This window comes from Liolophura sinensis, chromosome 4 (genome assembly GCF_032854445.1).
Source record: "Liolophura sinensis isolate JHLJ2023 chromosome 4, CUHK_Ljap_v2, whole genome shotgun sequence".
In the NCBI taxonomy this organism is placed as follows: domain Eukaryota; kingdom Metazoa; phylum Mollusca; class Polyplacophora; order Chitonida; family Chitonidae; genus Liolophura; species Liolophura sinensis.
The window spans coordinates 9,373,688-9,389,218 of NC_088298.1; the positions used below are offsets into that span (position 1 = coordinate 9,373,688).

Consider the following 15,531-nt stretch of genomic DNA (forward strand, 5'->3'; position numbering starts at 1 on the left):
ACCAGCTGTAAGCTGCTTGCAAACCTTACAAATGTAGGACCGGAGAGGAAGCCAGCATGAGCTGGACTTGAACTTACAGAGCCAGGTCACATATTGGTGAGAGGCTTCTGGGTCATTAGAGTGCGCTCATATATTTATGGCCATATTTTTAACAAGTGAGCGCAAAACAACATTGCTCTGTGACAGTCACGGCTATCGATCAATCCGTAGTTCACCAATTCTGTCTGTTTGCTGCTCTTTAAATAAGATGGGATAAAAAAAAGTATAGTATTTCCAAAACACTTTAAACTGGTATAACAACCATAAGTACATAATAGCTCTACTTTTTCTCTCTACCACATATCATGGCCATAATAAAACGCACCTGTCTGACAACATCACACACACACATTCATTAGGCAGGTAGACTGGATTAAAAATGGACCTTAACAAAATGAACACAAATCCAGATGACAAAAATTATTATATGTCAAATCTTCAGCACTTACAATATTATCCTCTTAGCATGTGGAGCGGGGCCTCCGTGGCTCAGTCAGTTAGCGCGTTAGCGTAGCGTAATGACCCAGGAGCCTCTTACCAATGCTTTCTCTGTGAGTTCAAGTCCAGCTCATACTGGCTTCCTCTCCGGCGTAAAACACCAATCAAAAAAAAAAAAAAAATCTTTGCATGTGGAGTGTTTCATGTACGTGTACGTAGCATGGGACAATGATTGGACTAGTTGACTGTGGCAGAAGTGAGCCTTAAGAAACAGGCTGGCCAGAAGACACAACCGAACCGGTGAACCAACAGGCAAGCTGCTGTATACACCTTCCATTAATCATGCTGAACACAAGTTCCTTGGTATTTTGATCACCCACAGGTAATCAGGTAAGGTCTACTACAGAATGTACTGCGACAGATTTTATAGGAGTCCCAGGTGTTTGTCCACCCATCGCCATTACTACACGATGCCTCTCGGTCTGACATGTTAAGATGTCTAACGAGACAGAGTATATGTCACTGGCTATTGGGTACCACAGAAACCTTGAACATTGCCAATGCCTGACATCTGCTTTCCAGAGCCAGACGAGGTATCTGGCCAGTACATTTAGACGCGTCAAGTATCTATTTCAATGTTATACACTGGTCTTCTCGCAATTACTGTAATCTTTCAAACTTTTCGCACGTTTGAAGGTGCCTAATCCAGCATTTATTTGAAGGCATTATTTTGTGAGACTCATAAAATTACACTTTCTGTGAAGCCCTGAAACTGGCCCATCCAACAAATGCAGCTTTGTCTCCAAAATCACATCGGGATTACGGTAACATTTTTGAAATACTCTGTATATGACCTCTTTTCCCAACGATATGGTCTCCAATTATGAAAATGTTTTATGGGACATCAATAATTGCTATTCATGTTAGGTATTTTCTACTACATTCTAAAAATTTCTATCCATACTTGCCATGTCACAAGAGTTCCTATTTATCCTTCATTGTGAAGCTGCCTATTCATACTGGTCATGTGGCAAAAGTTCCTATTTTACCTTGTCACAGGTTATCATGCATACCCACTCCAAATTAAGTGAGTGAGTGAGTGCTTGGGGTTTAACGTCGTACTCAACAATTTTTCAGTCATATGACGACGAAGGAATCCTTAGGGTGCATGTACGTGTAATGTGCCTCCTTGTTGCAGGACGGATTTCCACTGCTCTTTTATTTAGTGCTGCTTCACTGAGACGACTTACCGAAGGCAAGTAAGCCGCCACGCCCGAGCCATTATACTGATACGGGTCAACTACGGGTCAAGCACTATCCCCTTCATGCTGAACGCCAAACGAGGAAGATACAAGTTCCTCTTTTAAAGTGTTAAGTGTGACTCGATCAAGGATTGATCCTGGATCTACCGGTCCCGAAGCGGACGCTCTACCAACTGTGTCACCGGGGCGGTCCTCCAAATTAAGGATTTGCATGCCTTAATCCAGTTCTCAATGGTGGCATGTATGAGCTGAGGCTCTAAGTATAGAGGTTTCTGGAGCCGTTTAACAACTTAATTATCATAACACTTAGTTCTTGGTACTGGAAGTGGAAATTTTGACTCATTTATCTTAAGATACCACGAAGTACAACATTGTCAAAATTCTGATTTCTAGAGGACACAAAAATTGAATTAATTTTTTAAAAGTTAAGTCAAAAAGTTAATGAAGTGAAAATTTGAAATGTGAGTGAACTAAACACTTCCATTTAGACTATATATACAAGTTAAAACTGTGAGAACTTAAAAATTATTATTAAGAGAAATACGATAAAATATGATCTTCTCCAACCATAAATTATGTATTGTATCAAACTTTTAAATTTTAACCTATCATTCTAATTTAAAACACTTTAAAACAATTTCATCAAATCAGTTGATGGTAATAATGTGCAACAGTAAATTACTCCAGTTTACGCTACCTGTAAATCTAACCTCAGCCAAATAAGTGAAAAATTCTAGAGTATGGTGTTTTAAGTGCCAATCAAAAAAAATAATAATACAGTAGCCAATTGTGTTATTGGTGAAGAAGTGTTATAGAATCACAGCTTCAACCTTGACCTTTATCGCGCTGCTAACACATGGCTAGCCAGAGTTTGTAAACTGGTCAACATGTCAAAAAAAAAAAAATTTTAATAATAAAAAAATTAATAATACATTATGTATACACTGTCCTAAGCGTCAGTCAGTAGTGGGAAATAAAAAAATGTCGAAGGGGCCCGTAAAATGACGTGAAACAGGGCATAATTACTTACTGACTCAAACAAATTCAGACAATGTGCTGTGGTTGTGTGCGTCACACGGATGCATTGGATCAATGTCATGTAAGCAGTTTTCTGGGGAAAAGCAGAGGGGGGAAAAATGCTGACATATAAAAAAAAAAAATAAAAAAAGCAATGGGAAATAAAGTATGAAAGAGGGCTACCTCAATTACATGCTATTGTTGACTTAACAATTCAGCTGACCAAATGAGCGTGTACGTCACACACTCTTAATGCTGCACGAACCGATTATTGAGTTCAACCAGAGGAAGCAGAGACAAGCAGAGATCCTGAATGATCATCCAAAATTAGAAACCCTCTTGTCTCTGTCGTGAAAAAGAGTGTTGCTATCTAGTTTGGCTGCACGGAGTGTCTATATTTGGTTGAAACCTGCAGATGGTCGTGGGATTCCTGGTTTACTCCCACCATCATGCTGGCAGCGCACAAAAGTAAGCATTCTTGACTGTAGCATAAAACACCAATCAAATAAATAAATATTTGCTTTGGTGCTCATGGTGTTCATATTTGGTTATGTGCACTGTGTGTGTACACGTTGTCCATATTTGGTTGGGTTAGGTGTCCATGCCTACTTGGTGTCTACATTTGTTTGGGTGCACTAGATGTCCGTGTTTGGTTGGCTGCCTGCAGTTGGTGTCCATGTATATTTGGTTGCGTGTACTTGGTGTCTATATTTGGTTGCGTGCACCTGGTGTTTTATATTTGTTTGGGTGCACTAGGTGTTCATGTTTGGTTGGCTGCGTGCACTGGGTGTCCATGTATATTTGGTCGCATGCACTTGGTGTCTATATTTCTTTGGGTGCACTAGGTGTCCATGTTTGGTTGGCTACGTGCACTGGGCGTCCATGTATATTTGGTTGCGTGTACTTGGTGTCCATATTTGGTTGCATGCACTAGGCGTGCATATTTGGTTGGCTGCGTGCACTGGGCGTCCATGTATATTTGGTTGCGTGTAATTGGTGTCTATACTTGGTTACATGCACTTGGTGTCTATGTTTCTTTGGGTGCACTAGGTGTCCATGTTTGGTTGCGTGCACTTGGTGTCCATGTTTGGTTGTGTGCACTTGGTGTCTATATTTGTTTGGGTGCACTGTGTGTCCATGTTTGGTTGCAGTAGGTGTCCCTATTTGGTTTGGGTATGGTACCATCTGAACAAAAGCTGCCTTAATTCCACAGTCAATATTCCATAATCTTGAATTAATTGTCAGATGAATGTTGAAACAAAAACTATCTTGTACTATACACCCACTTCTCACAGAAATTTTTACCTGGATGCTTTAGGCATATACTGCTAGCAAAATGTGAGGACAAAAATGAAATTTACGAAGCTAATATCTCAGTTTCAAGAAAATTTGCTTAAAAATGACACAATGAAATTTTCTTACAAGTGACATTAACCTTGTGTCAAATATTGAATGCCAAATTAAATGAAGTTATCCCAGAGATTTTTTTGCCAAAAAAAAAATTCATATTCACCAATCAAGTGAAATTTTCTGTATTTACAAAGGATAGCTCAATTATCAATGATTTTCAGAAAATATCACATGTAATTCAACCATTTAAAGTGCTAAAATAATTCTAAAATTTGAAGTAGCTATAAAACAGTATGAAATTTTATGAATTATTACCGATGTTGAATGGCAACACCTCTACAAGAGGCAGATATTTTGTGAAAGGTAATTATTTGGGCTGTTCTAAAATAATAGAAAAATTTGATTGGAATTGTGCTGATAGATTTTTTGCCAAAAATAATTAAATAATTAATAAAAAAATTAATTAAAAAATAATCTTTATTTGTGTTTTCTTAGAATTCATTTTCTAGTCTGATCAGCTAGGCTACCTCATTGGAGCAGTCATTTAAACACACTCAGCAAATTAATAGAATAGCCAGAAAATATAGTGTGTTGTGTTAATTTCTCTCTATTGATTACCTCTATTATAAAAATGCTTCATTAATTTCTGCCAAGACATGCATAAGCAAAATTCCTGAGAAAGAGAACTAAATGAAGTTCTGAAAAGGTCTGCTTGACATATATTTATTTGCATGGAGTTTTACGCCGTACTCAAGAACATTTCACTGATATGACGGCAGCCAGCGTTGTTGCGGGAAAAAACCTGGCAGTGTCTAGGGGAAAAATACCACCATCCACAGGTTTCTGCAGACATAATGTGCTTTTAGATTGCATTTGTTCCCCTGAGGCACTAAAACTGCAGAGCGTGATCAAAAGCACGCCTTATGGCCTGGATGATCAACATCAGTGTGTCCATTCATACCTGATATCAGGCATGTGTTACACCAGCCATATGTCATCACTGACATGTGCAATGTGACACTGACGACGACTGTACCTGCACGTCAGAGCTTCCTCGATGATGTCATGGATGTTACCAATTCGGAATCCATGAGGCGGGTTAACACACTTCTAACATTTTCTGGGACAAGTGATTAAATCATGACACAGATTTTGTCTTCAGATGATTCCCATTATATATTTATTATATATTTATAAATTATATTCTCATTTCGTTATAGCAATAATTAGCACTTAGTACGGCAACACTAATTACTTCTTAAGGCACAGCATTACTAAGTGCGACTTATATAAGTACATGTATTTTCTTGTTTATGTGGTATGTTTGAATGTAAACTAATTTTAATTTCTGGAGCCTAAAACAAATATATTCAAATCATTTTTATGAACAATCTTTGGGTTTTAACTATTACTTATAGTTTAATTATCTTACTTGATAAATATACACACTATATAGGGTTTAGCAGCAGATGTGTGAAAGGGTGCTCCATGAGTACTGCTGTTCACATAAACTCACAGAAAATGGCACAGAGAGCTAGGTAATAGAGCAGTGTTAACTAGCACAACTGAAATGAGAAATTCTTTAATGAAGCAATAACTAACAATCAAATAAATAAATAAATAAATACATAAATAAATGAATACATAAATAAATGAATAAATACATAAATAAATGAATACATAAATAAACGCAATTCCCTCTGAATTCTCCTGAATATATAATGTATGGGGTATAAAAGAGCAGACACTTGTCAATAGGCTTGTGCTATGGGTCTCCTGAAAAATGTGGTAGATATTCAATGATTATGATCATAGCAACCAGGATATACATTTTCGGACACTGTCAGATAATAGTACCTGGCAGGCGAGCCCCCCAGGTAGAGAGCCTCATATCAGGCTGGCCACTTTCATTCATGTACAGCCTGAGAGGCCAGTGAATGGAGTGTGTGTATATATATGTCGCCTTGCCTGGCTACTTTTGGCCCAGTTGAGAATAGAAGCAAAGGATTCTATTGCACTTAATGATAGACAGCCTCATATATCAGGCAGCTAGTCTGTCTGAGACCATACCATGGGGCCAGGGTTTAACCCTAGGGGACTTGCCCTGGTGCTAAGGGCCAGTGGGTGCAAAGGGACAGGCAGGAGGTGGAAGGTGGGGGATAGGGTCCAACTAGGCCGGTCTGGCCTCAATTCCAGCGCTCCGCCATGGCAGCCTATAAATAGCTGGCCCATATTTAGCCTGCTATCGATTCTCCTACTTCAGTGGAGATCGGGACTAGAGAAATGATTGCAGAAGCATCTGCTTGCGTCACCTCGCCTTGGAGTGACGCAGTACGCCGATTCAGTCTTTACATAGTAAAACGGTGAGACGAAAGAGGTAGCATGGACGGCCGAGGGATTTTCACAGGGGTTTTTCTAACGGGCGGAACAATGCTAGGCAATGGCCTCGTTTTTCTCGGTACAAATGATTCTGACGTAGACCCGCCGAGACAAATGCCCGTCACTTTTCACGAACGTCAGCTAAGCGCTAAAGGCAAGCAAACTTTGAACACTCGCTGCTAACAATGCTTATCAATGAGACCATGCATTATTTGTGGCCCAACACAGAATGCATGGATAATATACTTCCTCTCTCACAATATACACATGTAATTAGCCACTCTTCCCCTGCTGGATTCAGGTTGATATATCATATATACACTACTACTGTCATCAAATGCCTGACTTTTTTTATAATAATGGTTTAAAAAATACACACACATATATTTGTTAAAATCAATATATATATATATATATATATATATATGTATATATATATATATATATATATATATATATATATATATATATATATATATATATATATATAGGTTTATTCAATTGATTATTGTTTAACATTTAGCCAGTTACCATGGTTACTGGTGAGCTTTCCCGGCAATGTGTGAGATATAAGTGGCCTTCTGAGAGTGTTTCCCACTGTTCATTGTCACCAGTTAAGGCTCCACAGTAAGAGCAAGGAATCTACAAAATCCAAATTCCAAGGATAGGAATGAACCTGCAACTCATTGTCAAAGGTTGCCTTCCATATACAAAAATACAAAAAAGGCAAATTTAATATCTACTGAACATAAACAATTCCCTAAAATAACTTTGGTTGGAGTAAATATTCTCAATTATAGTCATGGAACTTATTAGGAAAGTTTCTTTAAAAAGTATCCATACATTAAACTTCGCTGATAATGTGAAATCATTTTAATCAAAATACATGTAGCCTGTATAACCTTCGCTCAGCTGATATGGCCTCCACTCAGCTGATATGACCTCCACTCAGCTGATATGACCTCCACTCAGCTGATATGACCTTCACTTAGTTGATATGACCTCAAATATGACCTTTACTCAGCTGAGATCACCTCTACCCTCTATGATCTCTACTCAATGTCAAGTTAATAGCGAACAGATCAGCTGATATGACCTCTACTCAGGTAATATGACCTCTATCCAGCTGCTGATATGACCTCCACTCAGTGGATATGACCTCAACTCAACAGATATGACCACTCAGCTGATATGACCCGATTCAGCTGATATGACCTCCATTCAGCTGATATAACCTCCAGACAAGTGATATGACCTCCACTCAGTTGATATGACTAAACTCAGCTATCCATCTGTTATGACCTATACTCAGTCAATGTTAAGTTAACAACAAATAGTTCAACTGATATGACGTCTACTCAAACTTATGACGTTTGTCATTAATATTAGGGTCATGGCTAACGCTGGCTATAATGTCTTCATCCGTCAAAACATTTGTCGTTGGGATCATCTCTTTCACTGACTCCTATTCCAGAATGTTTTCAGCTGCAATGTCAGCAAAGCCCGCCTGACGATTCCTCTAACAGTTTCTGAAAGAGCTGTCAGTCACTTTCAGTTAAGTCAACTGGAGTGAATCCTGCAAAATCATCGTCACTGTCTTCCATATCGCTGCTACAGGTGCAGGCACCTGCTCAGGATCATCAAAGGCTGCTCCTGAAGCCTTTTTCCAATAGCCTTCGATACACTGTGACCGCTTTCCAAGCGCTGTTCACAATGTTAAAATCACATCCTTTAAGTTTCAATGTCTTCAGAAAGTCTGTAATATTTAAATCACTTTATTACAGAATGGATTAGATTGCTTCTTTAGTTTTGCTTGAAGGTTGTAATAACTCCCTGATCAAGCGACTGAATTTCGGCAGTCGTGTTTTTAAGCAGATACCCAACACAGATCTTCTCGTCACGTGCCTTCAGACTTCCAGCAGGTGGGTGGGCACGGCACTGGTCCAGGGTCAAAATAGCTTTTTGCTCTAGCCCCTTTCTCCGCATGTACTGTTGCTAAGCAGGGACAAATTCGTGGAAAAACCACCTTTCCAAAATACTTTCGATCATCCATGCTTTGGAGGTGTGCATATAGGACACTGGTAGGATATTCATATTTACACGCTTAAAACACCGTGGTGTCTTAAACTTTCCAATACACAGTGGTTTGAATTTGTGATTGCCAGTCTTATTTATGAAAAAAAGAACTGCCACACGACACAATTTCTTTGTATCCCTCCTTTTGATTCTCTTCATTTTTCATGGCAAGGGTCTTGTCTGGCAAAAGTTTGTAAAACAGTCCTGTTTCGTCACAGCTGTAAATCTGTCGTTCAGTGTACCCACTCTCCGTTATGACAGACCTGAATTTCTCTGCCACAGAGTCAGCAGCATCGATATCAGATGACCTCTGGCACGGTTATCTGGGAGATATCCTGTCTCTTCTGGAAGCGATACAGAAATCCTCAAACAGCTTTAATTCCTTTTCCCCATTTAAATTTAAATTGAATTTGTCATTGTACCAGAGCATTGTACCAGAGATGGGTAACTTTTGCTCTCTCCTCTGAGCAAACCATGTGAACAGAGCGGTGTCTAAGGCCGGATCCTGAGCTAATGTGAACAGAGCGGTGTCTAAGGCCAGATCCTGAGCTAATGTGAACAGAAACGGTGTATAAAGCTGGATCCTGAGCTAACATGAACACAGCGGTGTCTTAGGCTGGATCCTGAGCTAACGTGAACAGAGCAGTGTCTTAGGCTGGATCCTGAGCTAACGTGAACAGAGCAGTGTCTAAGGCTGGATCCTGAGCTAACGTGAACAGAGCAGTGTCTAAGGCTGGATCCCGAGCTAACGTGAACAGAGTAGTGTCTCAGGCTGGATCCTGAGCTAACTATGCACGTTTTCTCCGCAGACCGTCACAACCAGCACCCTCATCAGCAAACTGTCGAAGTTTCCCCTCTGATTTAATCCAACCTTGCAGGTTTCAGGATACTTTTGGCCTGGCTTTAAATCTCGCGTTGCAACAAGTTGCGTAATAATGAGGGAGAGGTGTACGAAAATATTTTTGTTGGTGTTCAAAATTCATTAAGCTAGGAAATACAAAATGTTCTTTAGATGCTCTTTAAGCATTCAATGTCACAAGGAATCATCTGAAAGTATACAAACTTTTCGGTTTGTGACAGACAACTCCAAAGAGTCAGCCTGAATAACGTATAACGTAAGAACTGAACATAAATTGCTAGTGACACTGAAAGTGGAGGGGTCATCATATATAGAGCATAATGTCTCCAGCACTTTAATATCATACTGTCCTGGACATTTGTCCACATGAGACATAATACTACAAGGTTAATTCTATGGCTTATGAATCAATGAAACCCTTCAATTGTACAGATCAAACAAACTTCAAAAGGAGCTTGAAGAATGAGAACTAGAATTTCTGAAGAGTGGGCAAGAAAAATAAGTTTTGAAAATATTCATACTATAAGAGTACAGCTGAATGGGCATTGTGTACATCAGTGCAAAAGCGACCCAGTTCAAAAATAACCTTTGATATGAATTCTGATAGGTTTGGAAATAAAAATCAATTAGGAGAGCTTCACATACAAAATAGAGAATATACCAGGCCGCAGGATCTTGAAACGACTTAAGTCAAAATTTCAAACCGCTTTAAAATTGATGTTTCTTATGTTACAAGTTCAAGCCTTTGCTTGACAACATAACTTCTGGGTAAGTTATTGTACAACAAATTTCAGCTAAACTAACAGAAATAAATATACCAAATTTAATGGCTGAAGTCTGACTTAAGTCCAAGACAGTTTTGTGATCCTGGGGACCACTTGGACAGGAATCTGATATTCATCATGACTCCTGTAAACCAAAGCTAGCATCTATCCGCTTGGATTCCCATAAAAAAAAAAAACACATCCAAAAAAAGAACACCCATACTTTATCATAACAAAATATACATCGTTTCACACTATTTTAATATAAAGTTACATATAATGTACATGGAATCTTCAAATTTTCCTTGCTTTGCATTACAACTTATGTAGCGACTACTTTAGATTTTGACTCTAGACTTATATTCCTGTAAAGCAAATCTACCGAAATCCTCTTAGAAACTGCGAAAGAAATCACCGTAAAACAACAGTTAAAACTGGTTTGGCCCTATACTAACAGCCCATCAACCCAGCACAGGCTGGATTTGAAACCCACAACTCGTTAAAAGCCATTTCAGGGAGGTTCCATACAGGGCATGTAGATGGCTGAAATCAGCAGAGTGTACATCACAGCTGGGAGATGGCCGACTTATCACAGCATAAAACATCAATCAGATCAGCTGTGGAAAATATGACAAGACTTACAACGACAATGACAAAAAGGAGAGGGACTTCTTTCACAATACTCCTTAAATCAATTTTTTGTAACTTTTCTCATCGCCTTAGGGCACATACTATCACATCGACAACATCTTTTACAAAAAAAGCTCTGAGAGATATATCTTATAAAGTTTTGTTTAAGTGGCCCAAGAGCTATCACATTTGATTGGTGTTTTACGCTATACTCAAGAATTTTTCATTCCTACAATGGCAGCCAGTATTATGGTAGGAGAAAACAGAGCAGAGCCTGGGAAAACCCACGACCATCAGCAGGTTGCTTTCCACAAAGGGCAGGAGAGGAAGCCAGCATGAGCTGCAATCGCATTGGTGAGAAGCACTTGGGTCATTGGGCCCTGCTGGCGTACTAACCCCCTTGGCCGCGGAGGCCCCCAAGAGCTATCATAAAACATGTAGTCATCTAAGGTAGTTAAAATTAAGCCTGAGCTATCCCCCACCCCTTCCCTCTGTCCCCCCTGTGGTGTTCACATTCAACCTTTCCATACATACTGGTTAGTCACTTTTTAATTGAATATGACGATGCGTCTAACCGTTTCAATACACAGCTTTGAAACTCAGTCACTTTGTCCAATTGTTCAAAGGTTTATCTTAGTTCTTGAGTCAACATTTAAAAAGAAAAAACATGCATATTGCACTAGCTTTGTGAAGATATAGCATGCAATTGATGAACCTCGAAAAGGTGACTTATAAATACTGTAGTTATTATTGGTTGATTGATTGGTGTTACTCCACTCAGCAATTTGTTCCTCCTGCACCAGGAACCATATTATCTGTCCCAGGCTAATAATATGCTTGGCTATCATATCTTCACTAAAACATGTGTATATGTTTGATATTCAAAATGAAAAAGACTTCCAATGCTAGGCGACACCAACACTAAAAAATCAAAAAAGCCGAGTAAACATAAAATTGAAAATCCACCTTTAATATTTGTCTGATCTTCATGTTTTTTGTGATTTTCCCGTTTTTCATGGCGTTCTGATTGTGTAAATGTGTCTTCAAATTAACGGGAACAACTGCTGGTGCAGTTCACGTTTCCCACATAAACAATTTAGAGTGGTTTTTCCATTTAATTTTTTTTTGGGTAAAAATCTTCGTCCTCGGACCTTGAAAAAAGATTCATTCCGCCCATAACACAGAAATTTTAACTGGTGTAACCGTGAAGCCAAAATGAATTGATTATGCTTGACATGTTTACATACGTCAGTCAACTCAGCAAACAGCTGGGAGCTAGCAATCAAAGGGCCACGTATGCTTATGTTACATGCTAATAAATACGTAAATAAATCTATATCCGGACGTAAATAAGCAACAAAAGTTTGTGCGTAGGATTAAGTCTCCATAAAGTCAACATCCATATATGCTCAGATACGACAGGTGCTATACAATGTCCACGTCTCAAAGACAAAGATACATATACAGGCGAACTAGTGAAGAGGCGACAGTTATATTATCTCCTGTTCTAGCCACACAGGCATTTGTACTGAGCGTCAGCACGAGAATTACCAGTGACAATGACGTCCTTACAATTAGGGAAAACGGTCCTTTTATTGGGAGGAAAGATTTCATTGGCCACCCTGACGTCATACAGGAGCTTTCTTGGAAGCTTAAAATGGAGTTTAGTCCCGTCTCGAGACCGTATAATATCGCCGATGCGATAAGGTTTCACGAAGGGCTTGCATTCAAAGTCGTAAGAGGAGTCACATATGAGAGACTACTTTAGTTAACAAGCTCTAATAACAAGACAAACAGAAAAAAACCCATCAAAAAGCTGATGGTAAACGCGAGAGAGCATCGCTTGCGGCTTGGGGCTAGAGGAATGCTGGCTACGCTCAACGCTAGAAACAATGACGCTAATTATGGGTGTAAAGAAATTCACTGTCCATGACGAACAGTTTATTAACCAATAAAATAGCCTACAACACTTCATTTTGGCTTTCTAAGGAAGAAATCACCCACTGAAGTGTTGTCACTGAATGGCTTCCTCAAACGTCAATTAATCTGTATTGTCGGATATAATTCCCGAAAGCAGAAAGCTCCGAGAACCAATGATTCATGACAACATCTGAATGTAAGACAGAATCAGCAGGCACTTTGCGGCATTTTGTATTCACAGGCTTTATAAAGACAGAAAAAAATAAATAAATAAATAAGGTCACAATTAAATTTAAACATTCAAAGCTGTCTGTTAAAATTCATTTATTTCATGTTTTTCATCTAAATCTTTAGATGCATGCGATTGTGACATTTATTTAATAGGGGGCAAATCTCAAAACAAAAAACTAATTACCTAATATATTAATACATACTTTTTCCATTATCATGATATAATTGCATATTTTCTGGATTTGAAGAGAAGATCAGCTGGCCAATGACTCACCAACGCTAACGGCCGGATCTAGAATATTGAAATAAAATACCAACTTCTAGGGCCTGTAGGTCTCTGAAGTCTAAAACTTCTATCTTACTTACAAATCAAAATATTTGAAGCGAATACTCCAATGTGTCGGAAATTATACCATCGCAGCACACAATGAGCGGTCAGAATTTGATCCCCTTGATGTACATCTCTAAGAGATTAATTTGGATAACGTGGCCAATGTAGCACTCAGACTACAACTGGCCATTGTTTTGCCGGTCACTCTTGCATCCCCAAACAACTACACAGGAGCTAAACAGACAATGGAAAACTATACCTTATGTAGTCTGCCCATATATATATACGTCTTATTGGAACATTGCATGAGGTTGTTGCTAATTTATATGACCGTGAAACAGTATAAAATAAATCTATATTCCTTTGAAACAACCATGTCAACAGCCCCACACATTTATTTATTTATTTATTTATTTATTTATTTGACTGGTGTTTTACGCCAAACTGAAGAATATCTGAACTTATACCACAGCGGCCAGCATTATGGTGGGCAGAAACAGGGTTGCTGTCAGACCACGTAAGTCAGCATGATTTGGACTGCAACTTAACAGCATTGGTGAGAGGCTCCTGGTCATTACGCTACGCTCGCGCGCTACCCATCTGAGCCACGAAGGCTCCCCCCCACCCCCGACAAGCATTGATATCAGAGCAGTACCACAGACCATCTTAAAGTACATATCTCATTTTCAGCCAATCATTTTGCTCACTTTTTCATTCTTTCACAGGTTAAATATTGACAATATAGTTACCATGGCAACTACAAAAAGTATGTATATATATATATGATACACTGTCAACACTACACCAAACTTCACATGCCAAACAATTTGAGTTGGAGTCTGGACTTGATGTCATAAGCCGCGTTTAGACTACAGCCGGGCCGGGCCATTTTAGCAGTGTCGCGCTTGATCAGGGCCGAGCCCCCTTGGACAAAGTACCGTTTACATTACACGCCTCGCTGGCGGGCCAAATCCATTATCACAAACAGGAACGACAACTCAGGTTGAGTTGGGCTATTTATTTGTGGCACTCTTCAGACATTGGAGGTACAAACACTTTATTCAGCCGCGAAAATGGCGCTGCCAGTAGTTGTAAGGCAAAGATACAGACGGCCTTTTCGAAACTCATATACATCCACCTGTATGATGTTCTCGTTGAATTATTTTCATAGCCAGTCTCGGAGAATTCGTTTGCAAATTCGCCCCAAATAGCTAATAGCTGTTCTGTCTCCTCTTTTGTCCAAGTAGCGCAAAAATTTGTTGACATATTTAAATTCTTATTGTTCGAAAAAAAGTGCGCCAATTGAAAAGCCGGAAGTGGAAGGTCAGAGGAAGTTGCCTTTAAGCATGCGCAGTTAAGTCCTCTGAGCGGGCCAGGCACGGTGACGCGTTTACACTACACGTTTGGCTAGCCGAGCCGAGCTTCAGCTGGGTCGAGCCTACCTCTCGTTGAGGGGTTCGGCCCGGTCAAATCTGGCACGGTGCCGAGTACGCTTAACCCGTTTAGACTACCCAATTTTTTGCCGGGCCGTGCCCCATCAGGGCCGAGCCCGGTTGAAAAGCGGTAGTGTAAACGGGGCTATATCTATTCCTATAGTACATTATGGGTAATTGGCAACTGAGTTACCTTGGTAAATGTAAGGCCCGGCAAATTGTCACTTTTGTATCTATGTATGTGAATAACTGCCATTTTAATATGAATTAAAACTGCACATTGAAAAACTACGGTAGTTGTAACCCAGATACATGATGTTATAGCTATATAGTAGATCTAGGAAAATGACAATCTTTCTACCAAGGCAACAATGTGAGCCACAAACACGGATCATCACCTCTGTATGTACATATCCACCATAAATTAAAACTGCAAATGTATGCAAAATAGCTGGAAAATGGAAATGTTTACCATGGCAACAATAGAAAATAGCAATGATTACCATGGCAACAACAGAAAACTGAAATGTTTACCATGACAACAATAGAAACGTTTATCATGGCAACGATAGAAAATGGCAATGTTTACCATGGCAACAAAAACTCCACCCAAAAAGGAATAAAAATATAGTCGGTACTCACATGTATATCTGATGTTCTGCAGGAACTCCTAACGGTATATCTCCCACATAAGTATTGTACTAAGTTCCAGTATGACCGGAATTCAGTTACATTTACTAGACTGCAGCACACTCAATCTTCTCCCAGAAATTATTAAAGCAGTTGGTATGTCAGCTGAAAC

The 15,531-nt window shown here is 39.3% G+C and overlaps 1 protein-coding gene across 1 annotated transcript in view; it reads right to left on the reverse strand.

Annotated features, from left to right (window-relative positions):
* LOC135464704 (peroxisome proliferator-activated receptor delta-like) overlaps nucleotides 1-15,497 on the reverse strand; it is an 82,910-nt gene extending 67,413 nt beyond the window's left edge. The window contains exon 1 of the mRNA XM_064742207.1: nucleotides 15,372-15,497. The gene's annotated coding sequence lies outside the window, so the exon portion shown is untranslated. The remainder of the gene's footprint in view (nucleotides 1-15,371) is intronic.
* Between the last annotated feature and the right edge of the window lie 34 nt (nucleotides 15,498-15,531).